This window comes from Mesocricetus auratus, unplaced genomic scaffold, assembly GCF_017639785.1.
Source record: "Mesocricetus auratus isolate SY011 unplaced genomic scaffold, BCM_Maur_2.0 Super-Scaffold_100020, whole genome shotgun sequence".
Lineage (NCBI taxonomy): Eukaryota > Metazoa > Chordata > Mammalia > Rodentia > Cricetidae > Mesocricetus > Mesocricetus auratus.
The window spans coordinates 41,608,053-41,627,091 of NW_024429201.1; the positions used below are offsets into that span (position 1 = coordinate 41,608,053).

The following is a 19,039-nucleotide window of genomic DNA, read 5'->3' on the forward strand; positions in this document are numbered from 1 at the left end:
TGTTTGAGAGTGGCATGGGTGCACTCCACAATAGCCTGTCCCGTGGGGTTGTGAGGAATACCAAAAGAATGGACAATGTGATGTTCCCTGCAAAAGGCAGCAAAGCGATTGCTGGCATAGGCAGGGCCATTGTCCGTTTTTAGGGCATCGGGAACGCCCATGTAGGCAAAGACCTGCAGGCAATGAGAAATAACATCTTTAATCTTCTCTCCTGAGTGGAGAGAGGCAAAAATCAGTTTAGAATACGTATACACCGAGACATGCATGTATTTTAATTTCCCTGCCTGTGGCAGATGAGTGACATCCATTTGCCAGAGATGGTTGGCCCTGAGGCCCCGGGGATTTACCCCGTCATTGGGAGAATTATGATAAGGGGCACAATCAGGGCACTGAGAGGTAATCTGTGTAGCTATGGATAAGGGGCACCCAGTGTGAAATTTAATGGAGCGGGCCTTTAGATGATACCGCTCATGGAGCTGGTGGGCAAGCTGCTCCTGAGTAAATAAGACCCTAGGGCGGGTCAAGGAGTCAGCAATTTGATTGCCCTGGGCAAGAGATCCTGGAAGGTTAGTATGTGCACGAATAAATCCCACATAAGCAGGGTAGATGCGCTGCCAAATAAGACATTGGAGCTGAACTAATAAGGAACGAAACTGGGAGGTTGGAAGAACATATGGAGAAGTTTCTAAAGGTCTAACAATGTTGGCAACATAAACACTATCAGTATATAAATTAAAGGGATCTCCCTCAAACATTTGGAAAGCCATCAAGCATGCAAACAACTCGGCGGCTTGTGCTGACATCTGCCCTATGTGTGCCCTCTTCTGCACCTGAGAAGAAACCACCACCGCGAAACCCTTGGAGGAGCCGTCTGTAAAGACTGAGCGAGCTCCAACTAGAGGGTTCTCCTTTAAAATCTTGGGAAAGATCACAGGGTGTTGTTTAAAAAAAAAAAGACATCAAGGGGCTATTGGGATAATGGTTATCAAACTGGGCGCCTGTAAATGTAATAAACAGGGTCCACACATCATGGAAGATCTGTAGATGTTCCACCTCCTCCTTACCATAAGGAAGGATAATTTTATCAGGACTCTTTCCAAAGGTTTGAATGCTAAACTTGTGTGCCTTTCACAACAATTGTAAAATGAGATCATAGTAAGGGGTCACTACCTTCTTAGGGGAGGCTGACAAATGTATCCAATAAATAGGACCAGTCTGCCAAAACACGGCAGTGGGCGAAAAGCTAGATGAAAGTACAACCAGAACAAGGGGCTGCCCATAATCTATACGCCGAAGGTGGGCTTGCTCTATACTTCTTAACAACAATTGTAGGGCTTCCCTGGCCTCTGGGGTAATCTGTCTAGGGGAAGTTGGAGCAGGATCCCCAGGAAGAATATCATAAAGGGCTTTAAGAGCCCCTGTTTTAATAGAAAGAGAAGGGCGAAACCACTGCACTTCTCCCAAAAATCTCTGCCAATCATGAGGTGTTTTTAAATTTGAACAATCGATCTGGAGTCTTTGTGGCCGGAGGCCAGTTTGTTGAATTTGATGATCCAAATAAGTATAAGGGGGTCTCTTTTGGATCTTTTCAGGAGCCAAAACAAATCCTCGGGCCTCCAGAAGCTCCTGTAGCTCTGCAAAGGCTATGTAACATTGCCTTTCTTCGGCTGCGGCCAAAAGAATATCATCCATGTAGTGGATAATGTGAAGATCAGGGAACTTACGTCTGAGGGTTTCTAAACAGGCAGCTACATAAATCTGGCATATAGTTGGACTATTAGCCATCCCTTGGGGGAGCACCACCCATTGGAAGCAAAGGGCAGGCTCCCTAAAGTTAATCGCAGGAAGGCTAAACATAAACCGAGGACTATCTTGAGAATGCAAGGGAATAGAAAAAAAGCAATCCTTCAAATCAATGACGATCAAATGCCAGTCTCTAGGAATGGCCACAGGCACGGGCAAGCCAGGCTGGAGAGCCCTCATAGGCTGTATGGTCGCATTCACGGCCCTCAAGTCTTGTAGTAACCTCCATTTCCCTGAAGATTTTTTTTAATTACAAATATAGGGGTATTCCAAGGGGACGTGGAAGGAACCAAATGACCTGCCTTCAATTGTTCTTGAACTAGCTGGTGAGCCGCCCTTAGTTTCTCTGCTGGTAAGGGCCACTGTTCCACCCATACTGGATCATCTGATAGCCATGTGATGGGTATGGGGGCTGGCAGCGCAACAGTGACCCTCATCAAAAATGACCAAAACCCTTCCTATTCCCTGGGGCCCTGGTCTCCAAAGGGAGGGATGCCACAGGACAAACCTCTCCCTGTTCTAGTTTACCTAGTTCCCTCCCCGGGCTCCAGCCCCTCCCTTGTACAAACACCATCTGTTTCCTAGCTGTGCCAAAATCCAGTTTCCAGTCAGTTTGAACACGCCCATCTCATGAAAAGTCAGAGAGACAGAAGGAGACAATGCTCACCTCCAGGAGGCACGACGGTGTCCTAACTGCCCAAGGACAACAGGGAACTGGGGGAAAGAAGGGAAAGGAAGTCATTTGCCTTATGTGTTGAAGTCATGGAGGAAACTCACTTAAGATTTTGTGCCAGACTCTATGCTTAAAATCGTATGATCTGCGTAGGACGAAATTGAAACTGTGCAGAAACGTAAGCACATGTGCACTGGACTGTGTCTATGCCACTCTCAGCAGTGCCGTCCAGTTACTGCTGTTGACTCTCTAGTCTTTCCTCCCTCTTCTTCCCTTTCCCCTGTCTTATGTGTAAAAAGTCAGGCTTTGGAGTTCTATAGTGACACACACATATTAATACTTTCGTGTTCAAGTCAGTGCATTATATGAGGGACACCAGGATGTCACTGAGTTTTAAGATTATATGTAGCTTGTACTTTTAAACATACAAGGAGCATATTAGAAAATAAAGGATTAAACTGTAGTTTAAAAACAAAAGGTAGCAGAAGCTCTTTTCCATTATCATAGAAGCAGGAAGGTGTTTGCTTTATATTAAAATTATGAAATTAAAACTAGAGGTATAGCTGACCTGTGGTGGTGCACACCTTTAATCCCAGCACTTGGGAGGCAGAGGCAGGTGGATCTCTGTGATTTTGAGGCCAGCCTGGTCTACAAAGTGAGTTCCAAGACAGCCAGGGCTGTTACACAGAGAAACCCTGTCTCAAAAAAGCAAAAAACAAACAAAACAAACAAACAAACAAACAAAAACACAAAAACCACCCAAAACCAGAGGTATATTGAAAAATTTTAAAGTTTATGTTGTTGACTGAAGTACGGCAGCCTTTACAGATATGTATTTTTTTAATAGATGGTTATTTTTCTGAGATGACTTGTTTGAAAGTCTGCTGTGACTTTCAGGTATTTATGGATATAACAAATAGCTGGAGAAGGAAAATTGTTCCTTAAAGCATAGCTGATAAAGGTCTTCCATGGGAACAAGTCAACTGAACTATGAAGTACATACTTAGAAAGAGCTGTGCTGTACATAAATGTGGTCAGTGAGAAAAAGCAAATTGGCTTCTCTCCGCATCCTTCCTCTTCTGGTTTTTCTTTGTTCTTAATACTTGTGCAGCTCCTCAGTTGCTGAACTGTTGTCTTAGAATCCCTCTAGGGATGTGGGGCCCTGTTGTGGGACCAGTTGCCTCTTTTTAGAACCTACTGGTTGCTTTCTGAAGGTCTTCGTGGTGCACTGGCTTCTAGGAAATGCAGAGAGGTAGGAGTGGTGTCTGCCCTCCCTTCAGGTGGGCATCTTTCTTGTGAGCTTCTGGTCCCCTGGTGATTGATCCAAAGCCAGAGAAGAGGACCTGTAATGATTAGCTGTTCCAAAGGAGCTCCCTTCTCAAACATCTATCAGCTTCTAGGAAAGGAGAAATGAAGGCAGAAATCAAGTTGATTTTTGTTTTTGGAACCATGTACAGCACACACTAGTTCATATTTTTACTTTTTTTTAGCTTTAGCGTTTTCCCCTGCGGCTCTACTGAATAGCCATCATGGCAACTCCTCCCTGGAATCATTTCCTGTTCTGACATTTTTAGAAACCAAAATAACAGCATTTACAATGTAACAGCTAAATATTCCCATGGAGTATCCTGGTAAAACATGAGTCTTTGAGGGTAACTTTTGACACTGTGTATTCAGACAGTGTGTTCAGAACTGCTCTTAGCAGCTCCTGGCTAACCAATAGAGAGAAGCACTGTTAGTGGTCACTCTACAATGACATCTGGCATACGATGCTGGCGACATTCTGGCTTCCAAGCTGCTCTCATGTAGTGTTTTGTTTTAATTTCAAAACACACATTTATTCAGTAAGTGCTTTTAGTAATAAAGTGCAGCTGTGCAGTTTTATGTAAAAAAAGAAGCTGAGGTACATTGTAATATCACAAGGGATTATGAGATTTCACAAATGAAGTGCAAGTTGGACAAATTCAATGCATTTTTGAACTCTTAGGAATTTTTAAAGAAGATAATTTTAATAGAATTGTTTGCTTAGCCATTTATGTCTTATTTTCCTGTTTTAAATTTAGTGCAGCATAAACTCCAAGAGGTGCTAGAAAAGTGTTCAAAGTCTCTACAGACAGTCAATGTCCTTAAGCTACCATGGCTAAACCTCAAAAATAGATACAGCCCCATCAAAGTAAAACAGGATGACTCAGTGTCTGGACAACAAACTGGTCAATTTAGACATTAAAAATATGGATGGAGGAGCCTTGTTTTGTTTTTAGAGGGTACATGTGCATCACAGGAATTTTGGCTCAAAAACACAAACTTCTCTAAAAAGTGTCAAAGTTAGTTTATCATGTTTTCATTACTTTTTCTTTTCAAACATTACCCGCAGGCGTATCTGAAAGATCAATTGGCCCATCTCTCACAGTCGAGAGACTAACACTGAAAGCTTGCCCTCCCCCCTTTGTATCTCCCTTTACAGATACTGGGTAAGCCAGAGGTTCCCTTTCAAGTATCTGTGCAACCAGGTTTTGATGAAAACATATAGAGAGGTCTCCTACATCTCCTCACTGTTATAAAAGGAAAGTTAAGCTTAATAGAATCATTTATTTATTTATTTATTTAGCTTCTCTGATTTTATATTTTTGAATGAAAATGTGAATCCTGGTACTTGCTGTCATCTTGGAACAACAAGGCAGCAAGACCAAGGGCTGAGAAAAACAAAACACACCACCAACAAATAGAGTAGGAAGGCAGAAAGAGCTTGCAGTATTCATAACTAGAGCCATCCATATATCAAATCTACAGCATTACGCCTCTGGAGTTCTTCCTATGTGGGACAATTAATGGTCTTTACTAATTAAGTCACTAGCTTTCTGTCATATTTCTGTAAATTCCTAAGAATGCACTCAAAGAAATGGATATGATTAGGATTATAGTGGACACACAAGGATAATATCAAGTTTTCTAACATTTTGTTCCATTCCCTTTCTGTACTCAGCAGGCCCGATTCTAGCACTGGGTTATTACAGATGAATAAATAACATATTGTCCTGATTGAATCTGTTTTAAAATGTAACATTGTATTTGTCTTCTTGAATGGTGTCTATATTTTCTTTTTGTTAAAGGAACTTAGATAAATTTGTATTCTATTTTTGAATAGAAAAACTTGACAAAGAAATTCATTATAGAATGATGTGTTTCCATATGAAAATCCTTGATAAAGGAAGAAATGACTATTTTAAGTGATATAATGTTCAGTAAATTTAATGTGTCATGTTTACAAAGTTGATAATAGCTCATGACTTCAAATCTATCTGGTATATTAGCTTAAGAACAAGTTGATAAAATTATATCAAAATAAAAAAGGTTTGAAACTAGAGGTATGGCTTAATAGTTAACATACTTCATGCTCTTCTAGTGGACCTGTACTCAGTTCCCAGCACCCGTGGCAGACAGCTCACAGTCACCCACAACTCTACAAAATCCACTGCTCTCATCTGTTCTTTGTATGCATCTGCACACATGAGCATATATTTATACACACATGCACATGTATACACATACATTCACACATAAATAAAAATAAACCAAATCTTATATTTAGAAAATTTCAAAATTAAGAATCAAATAATAATACCTCAAAATATATGAAGTAATTGACAAAAGCCATTTGGAAATTCAAGCTCTATTCTCGATTTACCAATTTCTTTTGTGTAATGAAAGTTTTTGTCTGATTTGTTGTCTATGCTTTGAAACAATTATTTTGTACCACCATATAATTTAGGGTTGAAAAGATGTAAATTTAGGTTTAAAAAATCTATCAAATCAATCATTTGAGAGTGAATGACATTGCAAAAAATTCTACGGAGAATATAGTTGATGATTTCTGTAGACCATAGAGACAAACAGGTGTATGGGCAGAAGTCAAATAACATTTTAGGATTACTTCTATGTTGTTATATAAGGGACGCTGTATAAAAGGATACTTTTTTCATTATCCTTCAAGGCCTTACAGACATCTGTTTTACACCAGATCATCACATTCTTCATTCTGTTTTCCGATTGCAGATGCAATATTATCGCTATCACTTCTCTCTCATCACGGATTGAACAATGGAACTGTGACCCAAATCAGACCCTTTTCCAACTTGTTTTGTCAAGGTGTTTTATCACAGCACTGAGACAAGTAACTGATACAAATAACTTAGTTTGATTAGTGTTCATTGGGAAGGAGATTTGATTTTCATAACAATGGCAGCAGCAAAAAGATGCTGAAGCTTGAGGGAATGTAGAGATGCAGATGCAAGCAGTGGTCCTGTCCTGCATTGTAACCACGGCAGTACTGGGATGTGGGCGTGTTGCCTTGTAGAATTAGTTGTTTTCTTTTTAAAGTTGCACAGGGTCTGAAATTTATTGAATGAATAGTTCACTGCATCAAATTGTTCATAGTAAGCATTTTATATGGCTGCTCTGTATTGTGTTTTGAAAGAAGGAAAAAATGGGTCAGTTCAGTGTGCCCTAGTTTTCACTCAGTGAAACTGTTATCTGAATTGGGAGACATTTCTTTTTCATAAAATGTGGGAGCTGAAAGGAAAAACAGGCTTTCCAATCTCTGTGGTAATATTTAATAATTTGTTTCTCTTGGGAAGTTTCTTTGATTGAATTTCAACAGTTGTTTTTAAACCTCACCAACTTTCTTCTGTTATTAAACCATTTTCTAGTCTCTCTCCCCTCTGGACATGGAGAATGGCTAATTTGGTGACCCTCACTGTTTAGCCATTGGATCTGAGATGGAACGGCTGCGATTTATCAGGAATAATGATAGACAGACACGTTTTGGCACTGAAACTTCTCAACCAGTTGGAGGAGGATAGGTGTTCACTTCTCACAGAGACAAAGGCACAGCCAAGCGTATGTGGAAGAAGTCTGTGTAGACTCAGCGTCTGACTTCTTTCTTCTTGTCAGAAGCTTCAGAAGTTGCCCTGGGTGTCCCCCAGGTAGCCCTAGACAGAGACACAGTCCTGTGACAATAGCTCATGAATTCCCATACCTCCCCATAGCCAAGGTCTTTTTACATCCACCAGGACTTTGCAGGTCTGTCTTTATTAGTATCCTCCTTTCTTTATCAAATTTTGATAGTTAATGTTAATGTTTACAAGCAGCCCCCATAAATATAATATCTGTAACACCAATTAAAACTGTCTCCTTGTATATCACTTTACATTGCATTCTCAGTGTGTTTACACCAATATAAATAATTATGCTAATAAGACTCTTAGCATTAAAAAGAAGTAAATTGTTATCAATTTTGGTGGGCAATGATTTATTATATATTATTCCAAAAGCATAAAAATTAAAGAGACAGTTTATCTTCAGGACAACAAAGTTTTCACTAAGATTAAAAGCTTTTGCTTCAAAGTATATTATCAGGAAGGTTAAAGGGCAGGCTAGAAGCTGGGAGACTATATGAGTCACATAGAAAACATGTGTTTGTATCTATGTTCTGTAAAGAACCCTTACAATACCTTAACAAAAACACAACTCCACTTTCAAAAATGAGCAATGATAAGTACAGACATTTCTTCAAATAAAAACACAAATGGCAATTGAAAACACAGCATCAGTAACCACCAGGAAGATGAAAATTTAAACTATGAGATAATCCACATTTACTAAAATTATTATAATTCCAAGAGTAATGAGAAGTGCTTAGAGCATTGGAGGAACCTTGCTGGCGGGAAGGGAAGGTGGTGCCATGCCCTTCTAAAAGTGTCAGTTTCTTGACATTTTATACATAAATTTTCATGTAACACAGACATTACTTAATTTTTATACCAAAGACAAATGAAGATTGGAACCTCATAAAGACAAAAGCTTCTGTGCAGCAAAGGACATCATTGTTTGAGCAAAGCAGTAGGCTACCAATTATACATCCAACAGGTTAGTATTGGGAATGTATAAGGAGCTACAAATTAAAAACCTGAACAGCAAAAAACAAGTAACCTAGTTTAAAAATCACAAATGACTGAGAAACCCAAAAGTGTTCAATATCCTCAGCCATTAGGGAAATGCCAGTTAAAAACGACTTTGAGATTTTCTTACCCAAGTCAGAAGAGCCAAGATCAACTGAAGAAATGACAACACATACTGGTGAAATGTGGGGAAGGGAACGTTTACTCACTGCTAGCGGGAGTGTAAACTAGTGTAACCACTATGGAAATCAAGTGTGGTGGTTCCCCCAAAACTGAAAACTGATCTGTCTCAAGATTCGCCTGTACCCCTCCAGGCCATATACCCAAAGAATTACACATCTTAATACAGAGAAGTTGCACATCCATGTTCACTGCTGCTCTATTAGTAATAGCCAGACATCAAAAATAGACTAGATGGATGTAAAATACAAATGCAGATTTATAGAATGGAATATTATGAAGCTATTTAAAAATTAAAGTTTAAAAATTGCAGATAAATGGATGGAGCTAGAAACATCATCTTGAGTGAGATAACCAAGGCCCAAGAATCTAAACATGTGGGGACACCAGACCTTGAGCAGAGACCCACTTCCCCTTCAGCCTGGGAGTAGGCAGCTGTAAGACAATGTTTACTAAAAACATGCTTACTAAAAACAATACAATGCCCGGGGCAATAAGTTCCTGGAAAAGGCTGCCAACGGAAACCGCCCTGACCTCGACCTTGTCCAAAGACTCTTCTGCCACGCCCAGATCAGTTTTTGGTGTCAGAGCAGAACCAGCCAGGGTAGAGGAGAGAGCAGAAGCTTCTCTGGAGGGAGCCTTTCTTAGGAAGTTTTCTTGAACCTTTTTGGGGCCTGCTTAAAGTTTTCTTTACATCGTTGAACGAGTCTCTGTGTTGTCAATCCCTGACACCCTCCGCACGTTCTTGGACACAGGCCGCGCAGCTGAAGCGACATAAACATTTTCTCTTATGCTAGCTTTAAAAGCTTTAGATGTGTGTGTTTCATTTAAAACACCCACAGAAGTTAGGTAGGTAGTAAGGGATGGGGGAATCTCCCAAGGAAAGGGAAATAACATATAAACTATAGTTCAGAGTGCTAGAGAGATGGTCAAGCAGTGAAGAACATTTCTTGTTCCTGTAGAGGATATGTGTTCAATTTCTAGCACTCACTTGGTGACTTGCTATCATAAGTAATTTCAATTCCATGGGCTTCAAACCTTCTTCTGCATCTACATGATATACATATGAATGAGCAGGCAAAACTCTTATATACATAAAAATAAATAAAATGTAATTCAGTTAAGTTGTTTAAATCAGTATATTGCAAAAAAATCACTATACAGCAACATATTCATAATGACATTGGGTAATATTTTAATGTTTTTCATTTTCATTGTTGTATGAAAATGATTAAACTTGAATTAAAACCATTAAACAAATAATATAATTATACATAAAACTTTGGTGTGATCCAGTAATTTAGATATTACAGCCACTAACATGTATCTTATTTTCACACTAGGTGTCAGAACAGATATCATCAGGTTATGTCATATGTAATGAGAGAGTGAGCAGGGGATGTGTCTGCCCTAGCAATGTTATCTAATTTAGTTGTATAAAATTACTGTTCTTTTGAACTCACAGTGTAGCTTACTTTGGCTTTTAACTCATGCCTAGGAAAACAAGATATCCAAAACAAATACTAAACTAGAAATACTAAATTAGAAAGAGACAGCATTGCTCTGATTTATCAGCATAATTGAAAGATAAGCCATGGGAACCCTTGGACAAGGACATTTAGAAAGCCTAAAAAAACTGTAGATAAAAGAATCATTATAATTTACAATATTTAGTTAGATTATTAGATACCAAATTAACAAGCAAATTCAATATTGAAAACTTACTAGATCTTATATCCACAGCTCAATCTTGTATAAAGGTAATAATGTTTAAAATGGTATAATTGAAAGGAACAACAAATCAGGAGACAGGAAGAAAGATGGAGGGGCTGTCTCTCTCTCACACACAGACAGAGATAGAGACACAGAGAGAGACAGAAAGTGAGAGAGAGTGACACAGAGAGAGAGAGAAGAGAGAGAGACAGAGACACAGAGCCAGGAAGAGAAAGCAGGAAACTGGGAGTGGAGTGCTTCCCAAGCAACTTGGGAAGGAAAGGACTTGTTTAATTTGACAGTCTAATTTCTACTATCCCAGGAAGTCAGGGCAGAAACTCGAGGCAGGAACCCGAAGGCAGGAGCTGATGCAGAAGCCATGGAGGGGAGCTGTGCAGCAGTCCCTCTGCAGCCAGGGTTCAGGTCCTGAGATGGGGAAGGGCCATCAGTGGAAGGATAATTTTCCTACCACCAGATGAGTTTCATAAAAGTAGCCAGCCCCAAATAGCTGAAGCCATCTTTGTATTTCAAAAACAAGCATATTTCCTCCCATCCTTCAGCGTTAACTTCCAGCAAAAACAAATAGGTCAAATATGTTTTTTCCCAACTTTTACATCAAAACAACTATTTTTTTCCTCCTTGAACTCACATAGATTCACCTGCCTCTACCTCCAAGGTGCTGGGGTTAAAGGCATCTGTCAATACTTTCCAGCTTCAAAACAACTTTTAAACCAAAGACAACACTCAGCATTCGGCCAGCTTGGCTAGATATCAAACCAGGTACATCTTGTCTTTACAAAGCTAAAACGTGATAAAAAAATATGCACACATTCTCATGAACAACAATATTGTTCAAAACTTAACAAAGGATGTTTACAGAAATAGGGGTTATCTGTCATGAACTGCCTGCATAGGGTTAGCTTGTATTTCGCCAACTGTCCCCTTGTGCTACAAAAGGGCCCCCACACTAGAAGAAACCTAAGAAGCATCATTCCCCAAAGAATTTTAGGGGGAAATACTGGAGAAAAAAAAAACAGGATTTCCAGGAATGATTACATCTGTCCCATGTGTGACTGAAAGAGTGAAACTAAAACCAAGAGAATCATCATTATGAGAGAGAAGAGAGTATGCAGGTTGCACAGTCTCAGTAGTGTTCCGTGTTGTCCCAAGGTCCTTGCCTACTGGCTTTGCCTCTGGAGATTCGTTGGGCCACGGTTCATAAATTGATCTGAAACTAGGCTGCAAGGCTCCCAACAGTGCTCTTTACTGACTTGCTCCCCATGGCTTGCCCAGTCTGCTTTCTTATAGCACCCGAGAGCACCAGGACAGGGATTAAATTATCCACAGTGAGCTCCCACAGCGATCATCAATCAAGAAAATGCAACCTAGGGTTGACCACGGGCCAATGAAGAGGAGGAATTTTCTTCATGAGGGTTTCTCTTCTCAAATGACTATACAGCTGACATAAACGGGCCAGCAAAAGAGTCTCATAAAAGCCTTCTTTGTGTGTGTGCAGTTATGAAATTTTATTTAAAGGCATAAAGAGGTAATCCTCAAGAAATTGGAGAGGCACTCTATCCTAGTTAGCTTCAACTTCCCACTTGACACAGAGCAGAGTTATCCGAAGGAGCCTTAACTGTGGGGTGACCTCCACTAGACTACCCTGTGGACATGTCTATGGAGCATTTTCTTGATCGCTAATTGCCGTAGGATGGTGGCACTGTGGGAAGAACCGTGCATTGTCAGGAGATCCTGAGTTGGGATGAAGCCGGCTACGTAGATGGTTGGGGAGTAAGTCAGAGAAACCAAGTTAGTAGGCTTCTACAGTTCTTGCCCCGGCTCTGTTGGCATTCTGCACTTGATTTTCCTCAGTGGTGGAAGTGTAAGCCAAACCAAACCTTTCTCCTCTAAGTGGCTTTGGTCACGGTGTTTATTATAGCAACAGAAACAAACTAGAACACGTACTATGTTCATGGGAAAAATGCATACAAATAAATTTTCTTAAATCGAGAAATTTAATGAAATTCTTTTCAGAATTTCTAGAGGACTTTCGTAAAAAGATACAAAATTACATAGCAATATAAGTAAAATGTAGTATGTTTTAGAGAAACACACATATGTGTGCAGATATTTATTTATCTACACTTGTTATTGATTCTTTGTGGCTTGCATATCATACATCTCAATTCCATTCATCTCCCTGTCCCTTTGTGTCCTCCCTCCCATGCAACCTCCCAAAATGCGTTAAGATTTAAGCAAATTGATCATTATATTTACATATGATAACAAATGTATGAAATTTAAAAACAAAAATATTACTGCATGCTAATTTGTGCATGTAAGTAGAATAAACTAATGTACCTTTACACGGAGATGTCTATAAAAGCTGAAGACACGTGGAAAAGAGAGGAGACATGGAGATTCCAACTGCAGTTGAATCTAGAATCTTGTATTAAAAGTGAGTAAAATGGAGCAGTGAGACTGGAACAGCATTTGGTTTCTTTCTGTTTATTTTGCTTTCTGTGTTTCTGAAATATTTCAGAAAATAAAATCAATAAACAAAAATTGATTTGAAGAGTGCTTAATTCTGGCTAGCTCTTCCAAGTAGGCTGACCTGAGGCCCATATTGATTGAATTTTTCTCATCAATATTTGTCATACCTGAAAGCTGGACAGATGGCAAATATAATATCTGCCTTTCTGACAGATGGTTGAACCAGAACATTTAATGACTTTTAATTGTATTCTGGTAATTCATAAAAAGTAGGTCTGGAAATGAAATATTTTAGTCAATAACTTAGGAATTTAACTGTCACATAGTATGTCAGGACATAGTGATTAGCCTTCACAATTTCTGCTATGATGCAATATAGCGAATTTACATATATATTTGTTACAAATAATAAAGCAGAAATTCATGCTTTGGAGTCTGTGAAAACTGGAATCACAATTTTAAAGTTTCAAATGTAACATGATGTAATGTAACAAACAAACCTTTACAAACAGATATATTCTTCACAGATGATAATTTATTCATCAGTTTTTAACAGTGAGAGCTCAGGCATGAAGTAAACTCAGTAGTAGGCAGGCATCTTATCGAGTGTTTTCTTTTTTGCTTTAGAAGTGGGTATGCCAGCAGAACTTGGTAATGCTCAGGGTGTTCAAATTTTCTTCTCCGGCTTCCACTGGCTACCTGTGGACTGCACACATGGTGAAATCTAGGGACTCCAGTGCTTCTGGAAGTAAGAATATCAAGTTAAGAAAACAGCATTTAATTTTAAGTTGTGCTGCTTCTATGAAGGGCAGTAAATGAACCTGGTAGGCATGGAAGCAAGTCTTCATGGGAAGCCATTGTGGGAACAGAATGGAGAGAGTTTTTGTTTTACTTACTTTACAACCAAAGACTATCAGTAGAGTGGTGTCGCTCACTTTATGGTATTCAGTGAGTGATTGCAAAGCTGCAACATATAAAGAAACCATAATATACAAGGCAAATCAAATAGCTAAATTTGAGCTCTCTCTATAAAATAAAAAGTTAGGATACAGGTCAGTGCTGGTATAGGGTCCCTTTGAACTTTCTGTTTCATTAGCTTTAGTTTGGTTTTGTCTTCATTCTTTCAGAATGGCTCTTCCATCTCTAAGACAGAGAAATTCAAAATGTTAAGAGGTTTAAATCAGCCAAGAATGCCACCCCCCCTTTTTAGCAATACAGCTTGCCTGTTTAGTAGGCTTATGCTCATATCTCTTTGGTAAGAAATAGGCCACCAGGAAGTCTAGAAGAGTAGTGCCTCCATGTTTCCTCCTTAACACAGTGTAATTTACATGCAATAAATTGCACAGAACATATGTCATTTGATCAAGTTTAACATGCGTATACATAAAATCATGATAATGGAGATATCAAACATTTTTGTAAGATAATATTTTTAAATGTGAGTGTATCCACCTGAATAAATCAAGTTTCCTTTGGCAAGATAAAAGTAGAGTACACATCTGCTCCCTATACACACAGCTAAAATAAATGAGATAGCCAGGCACGGTGCTACACACCTTTGATTGTGGCTTGGTCACCTGTAGTTTGTGAGGCTGGTGTTGCGTCTTCTCCATCCAGCTGGAAATGCCGCCCTCCTTCTTCCCTGCCTCCTCTGTGTCTGGAAATCCTGCCTGGCTATTGGCTGTTCAGCTTTTTATTAAACTAATCAGATTGACATCTTCCCAGCACATAAAAAGATTATTCTACACAGGCAGCTAGCAGTGTCAAGAATAATCTCCAAGTTCCCAGTTCTCCCAAGGTCTACTCTCCAAGTGCTCCTGGTAAGCTAGGCTGACCTCAGGGAAGCAGGAGGAAGAAGCCAGGCTAGAAGGTTGCCTGGGATTACTTCTGACTTCAGTTGGCCTTTGTGGGCCATGTGGGCAGTGACGAACTAGTCAGTGACGAACTAGAGACAGAATACAGCTAAAGTCCTACTTCTTAGCACTTTTTATTGTTTCTTTTCCTCCCACCTTCTCTCTCCTTCCCACCAGGCCTCTCTCCCTCCCTCCCTCTCTCCTTTCCTTTTAGTGTTGAGAATGCAAGTCAGACCCTTGCATATTTTAAGCAAGCTGTCTACCACTGAACTGTGTCATCCCCTGCAAATGAGAAATAACTCAATTCAGTACATACTGATCGAGTTCCAAGCCTGTGGTGCCCATTTGGTTATCCCATGGGCATAGTAAAAGGACAGCATATCCCATTCTGTAACAGAACTCACTATCTGGTGGTGCCTGAGCCTTTTCTGCAGATAGGTGTGGCAAGGATATACTCACTTCATAAGACATGGAAGTATCTTTTTAATGGTGATTGTCCAGAAGCCATCCTATATCTGGTTTCATTGTCCTGATTACAAAGTAGGGGGCCCAAATTTCTCCAGCAGAAATCTGGACCAGTCTTGGATTAATCCAGGAGTGCTGGGCTTTATTAAGATGGAATCAAGACAATTATTTCCCCTCTCTCTCCCTCACTGCAGCCTAAAGTTCAGTGGGTTAAGACACATGGCTTAGTTTCTGCCTCCTGGAACGGAAATATTCTCAGATATACTCTAGGAATCTAGTGAAGCACTAACTCTGAAAATCCTTGGTTTTGGAAGTGACTATGGAGCATATGGATTCTAGTCCTCCCTGCTCACTCTAACTGGTTCCCTCATCCAGCAGGGCCTCAAGACTCATCCCAGCCTGGAAAGAGGCATCACAGTTATCTGGTGTTGGTCCAAGACTCTGAGGACTGGTTCTTAGCCTCAGGTTTGCCCAGTCTCTCTTCTTTCTGGGGAAATACTGTGATATTTAAGTCTCCTTGCAATTCCTTCCTTCCTTCCTCCTTCCCTCCCTCCCTTCCTTCTTTCTATTGAAAATAGATTCTTCTTTCATACAGACCAGTTTTCCTTCCCTCCCTTCTCCCTTCCCTCCAGTCCCTCCCCCTCCCCCAAGGCCCTCCCTTTCATGTCCTCTCCAGAAAAGAACAAGCCTCCAAGAGACAAGAGCTAAACAGGCCAAAGAAAGATACAACAAGACAGGGTGAAAGCCCTCGTATTGAGACTGGACAAGACAACTCAATAGGAGGAAAAGAGTCTTAAGAGCAGGCAAAAGAGCAGAGACACATCCACTGCCACTGTTAGGAGCCCCACAAACTCACCAAGCTAACAGCTGTGGTGTATACTCAGAGGACCTGGTGCAGATCATGCTTGCAATCTCTTCTGCATCAAAATGTACTGGACTATGCGAGTCATGGCTTCATTCAGTAGTTATGATGATGCAGATATTGTGTACATACTTTTATTTGATTAGTTTCTGATTTTGCCTAGCTTTGCACAAAGAAAACAGTTTGCAGGCAGGATGAAGCCTCTGCCTAAGGTCGCCCAGCTCACAATGGGTGGAGTTGAAATTCACACCCAGTTCTGTTTGACTTCAGACTCCAGTTTCTTAGTTACCATGCTACACCATTTTGGATTTTCCTCCTGCTAGGAAATATTCAGGCATCTTTGGAAAGAGTTTTGTGGAAATCCCAAATACCATAAATGCCAGCTCTGTTGCCCTTTTCAGACACACAGCTCAGCCATGCATCCAGGAAACGTGGTTGCCCTTGCCAGGCTCCAGGACTGTGCCTTCAGCCTGTTTGCTCCCTGGCCCCACCTCAATTCCGAGTGCCCATGACATCCTCTGCCTTAGAAGGGAATGGAGGAGGCTCCCTGCTCACACTTGGCTGTCTAGGACTGCCTCCCTTTGGGACTCTGGAGTCCTTCCTCTTCTCTACCAGTGTAAGCTGGGTCTGAACAGCCTCAAGTGTGGGAACTTGCAGTGAATTCCTCCAAAGTTTTAAGAGGGTAAAGAGTCACAATGGAAGAAAAGCAACTCAAAATGTTCTGCAAATGTTTGAAACAGGAAGGCTCTTCTTACATTTCATACATACTCAAAATTATTTATCTGATACTAACTGAGTAGACTATATGGGGGGGCAATCTTAAGTCAATGTACTTACCACCACCATGGTTGACTGGACCTGGATGCCTGTTCTGACTGTGAGGAAAGATCCAGGGTATGTATTCAGCCTAGGTTGGCATGATTAATGAACAAAGAAAATACGGCATGTGTGTATCTGCACAACAGACTATTGCTTGGCTACTGAGAAGAATGAAGTTGTCATTTACGGGGAAATGGGTGAACTAGAGATTACCAAGTTAAACATAATGAGCTAAACATAGAAAGATAAACGCCATGTGTTTTTTCTCATGGTTGAACTGTGAGAAGTTTGTAAACAGAAGTTGAAAAGGCAGTTGAACCCTTAAAATCCTTTCACTTCATGTTCAAGTTCTTGAATTACAGTTGTCAGTGGGTCTCAGGGAAGGAGCTGGAAGCATAAGGATTAGGTTAGGTGATAGCATCTGAAGTCAGTAGCTTTCAACAGTGACTCCAGGTCTAAGCACAGCAGGGGTTCATACCAGACCATGGGCCAGGATGGCCCAGAGTAGAATAGTGCTATCAGGAGAGCAGTGTGGGTAGAGATGCAGAAGTTTTATATCCTTTTCAGGTCTGCAGAAGTGATTTGAACAAAAGTATCCAATGCCTCAGAAAGTTTCTCTAATTTGTTCATTAAAAACTAAAGAGACGTGGGATAAATTAAAAATCCCTGAAAAAAGTATCCTGTGTTGAAGAGTCTGTACACTGACTGGCGGAATATCTTGATTGTGGAGAGTCAGGATGTTGCAGATTAAGAGGTAAAATTAATTTGATCTATCATTACCCCTGCCCAGCAGTCATTTAGCATTACTTCTTTTGTATCTGACTTAACACATTCTACAAGCTGGCAAGAACCTTTTCAATGTGTTAGTTCAGCAACTCACTCACTCACTGCCAAGAGTGCACACAGCTAAGAGTGCAGTCGTCTGCCCTCTGAAGACTGTAACACAGACGTCCCCACATTGCTGTCCCTCACTTACTTGACATCCACACCAATGAACTTGGTTAACACCTTGATTTATGAGTTTCCTTTATTCTGAGGCTATTAAAACGTTCATGTAATTGTTTCCATCATGAAATGGCATCATTCAAGGCAAGATAAAGCTGTTCTTGGGATATGGCCACTCATACTGGACTCAATAAACATCAGTTATTCTAGCCAGAGCCGAGCTGAATTGAGTTGAACATGGCAAACTGCGAGACCTAAAACTATATTCTGGAAAAGATCTTGGCCAAAGCTTTAAACTCATCACTGACTCATTTTTAGCGTGTCTGTATTTTCTTGATTTGGCATTGGAAATCTGTTTTATCTCTATAGACCTGTTTACAGAGATACTAATGTTTTATTTATAAAACTGTATACATATTTTTAGTAATTAAAACTACTGTCCTCTCTATTTGGTGATTGTCTTCTTACACATTCTCAGTTTTTCCTAAAGCCTGGATTTAATTCCACATTTTTCTGTTTTGAAATGTATTAAAATATATTTTTGTGTTTATTTTAAGGCCTCCTTCATACTCCAAGTTATTGAAATTATATGTTGAATTCAGATTTTCATTATTGTTTAAAAGATTTGCTGGTTCTTACCAAAACCAAATTTAATCATCATAGTTAAAAAATAAACACCATGCTTCATTTTTCATATAATCTTCAGGAAAAAAATAAGAAAGTACAGATAACTCACAATTCAACTATCAGGTATAATAAGTTTTAGCCTCTTAGAGCAGAGAAATGCCTTTGAGATTTTTTTGCTGTTCTCTCTTTCTACACACACACACATACACACACACACACACACATACACATGCATGCGTGCACACATATCTATATATGAAGCCATGCTATATATTTTTCAAATAAAAATTAATGTCAGAAGTTCATATTTATATCACTATTTTGATAGACTCATCATTTACCTATTTGGGTTTTCTTAACTGGTTTAATTTTTTAATAGATTTTTAAACTGGTTTAAAATGTTTTAACTTCTGTATAAGAATTATACAGGTTTACAGTGTATCCAAATGATGTTTGGGTGCATGTTCACAGTATATAATATTTAAATCAAGCTATAGGAGTTCATGTTAAATATTCATCATTTTTATATGATGTACCATTATTGAGCATTAAAAACCCACAGAAACAGCTGACCTGAGCAAGTGGGAGTTCATGGACCCCAGTACCAGCATAGTACTGAACAAAGGTCCCTGAATATGCATGTCAGTTA

At 39.7% G+C, this 19,039-nt stretch overlaps 1 long non-coding RNA gene across 4 annotated transcripts; it reads right to left on the bottom strand.

Annotated features, from left to right (window-relative positions):
• Positions 1–6,150: 6,150 nt before the first annotated feature.
• On the bottom strand, positions 6,151–16,911 carry LOC121133201. 4 transcript variants are annotated; one of them, XR_005869993.1, is made up of 5 exons: positions 16,837–16,911; positions 13,870–13,962; positions 13,320–13,561; positions 12,688–12,854; positions 6,151–7,464 (listed from the first exon to the last, which is right to left on the bottom strand). It is a non-coding gene; the product is annotated as an uncharacterized LOC121133201 (long non-coding RNA). The 4 variants fall into 4 exon arrangements; XR_005869990.1 differs by lacking the exon at positions 16,837–16,911 and adding an exon at positions 15,994–16,822 and having other exon boundaries at positions 13,870–15,277; XR_005869991.1 differs by lacking the exon at positions 16,837–16,911 and adding an exon at positions 15,994–16,824 and having other exon boundaries at positions 13,320–15,277.
• Between the last annotated feature and the right edge of the window lie 2,128 nt (positions 16,912–19,039).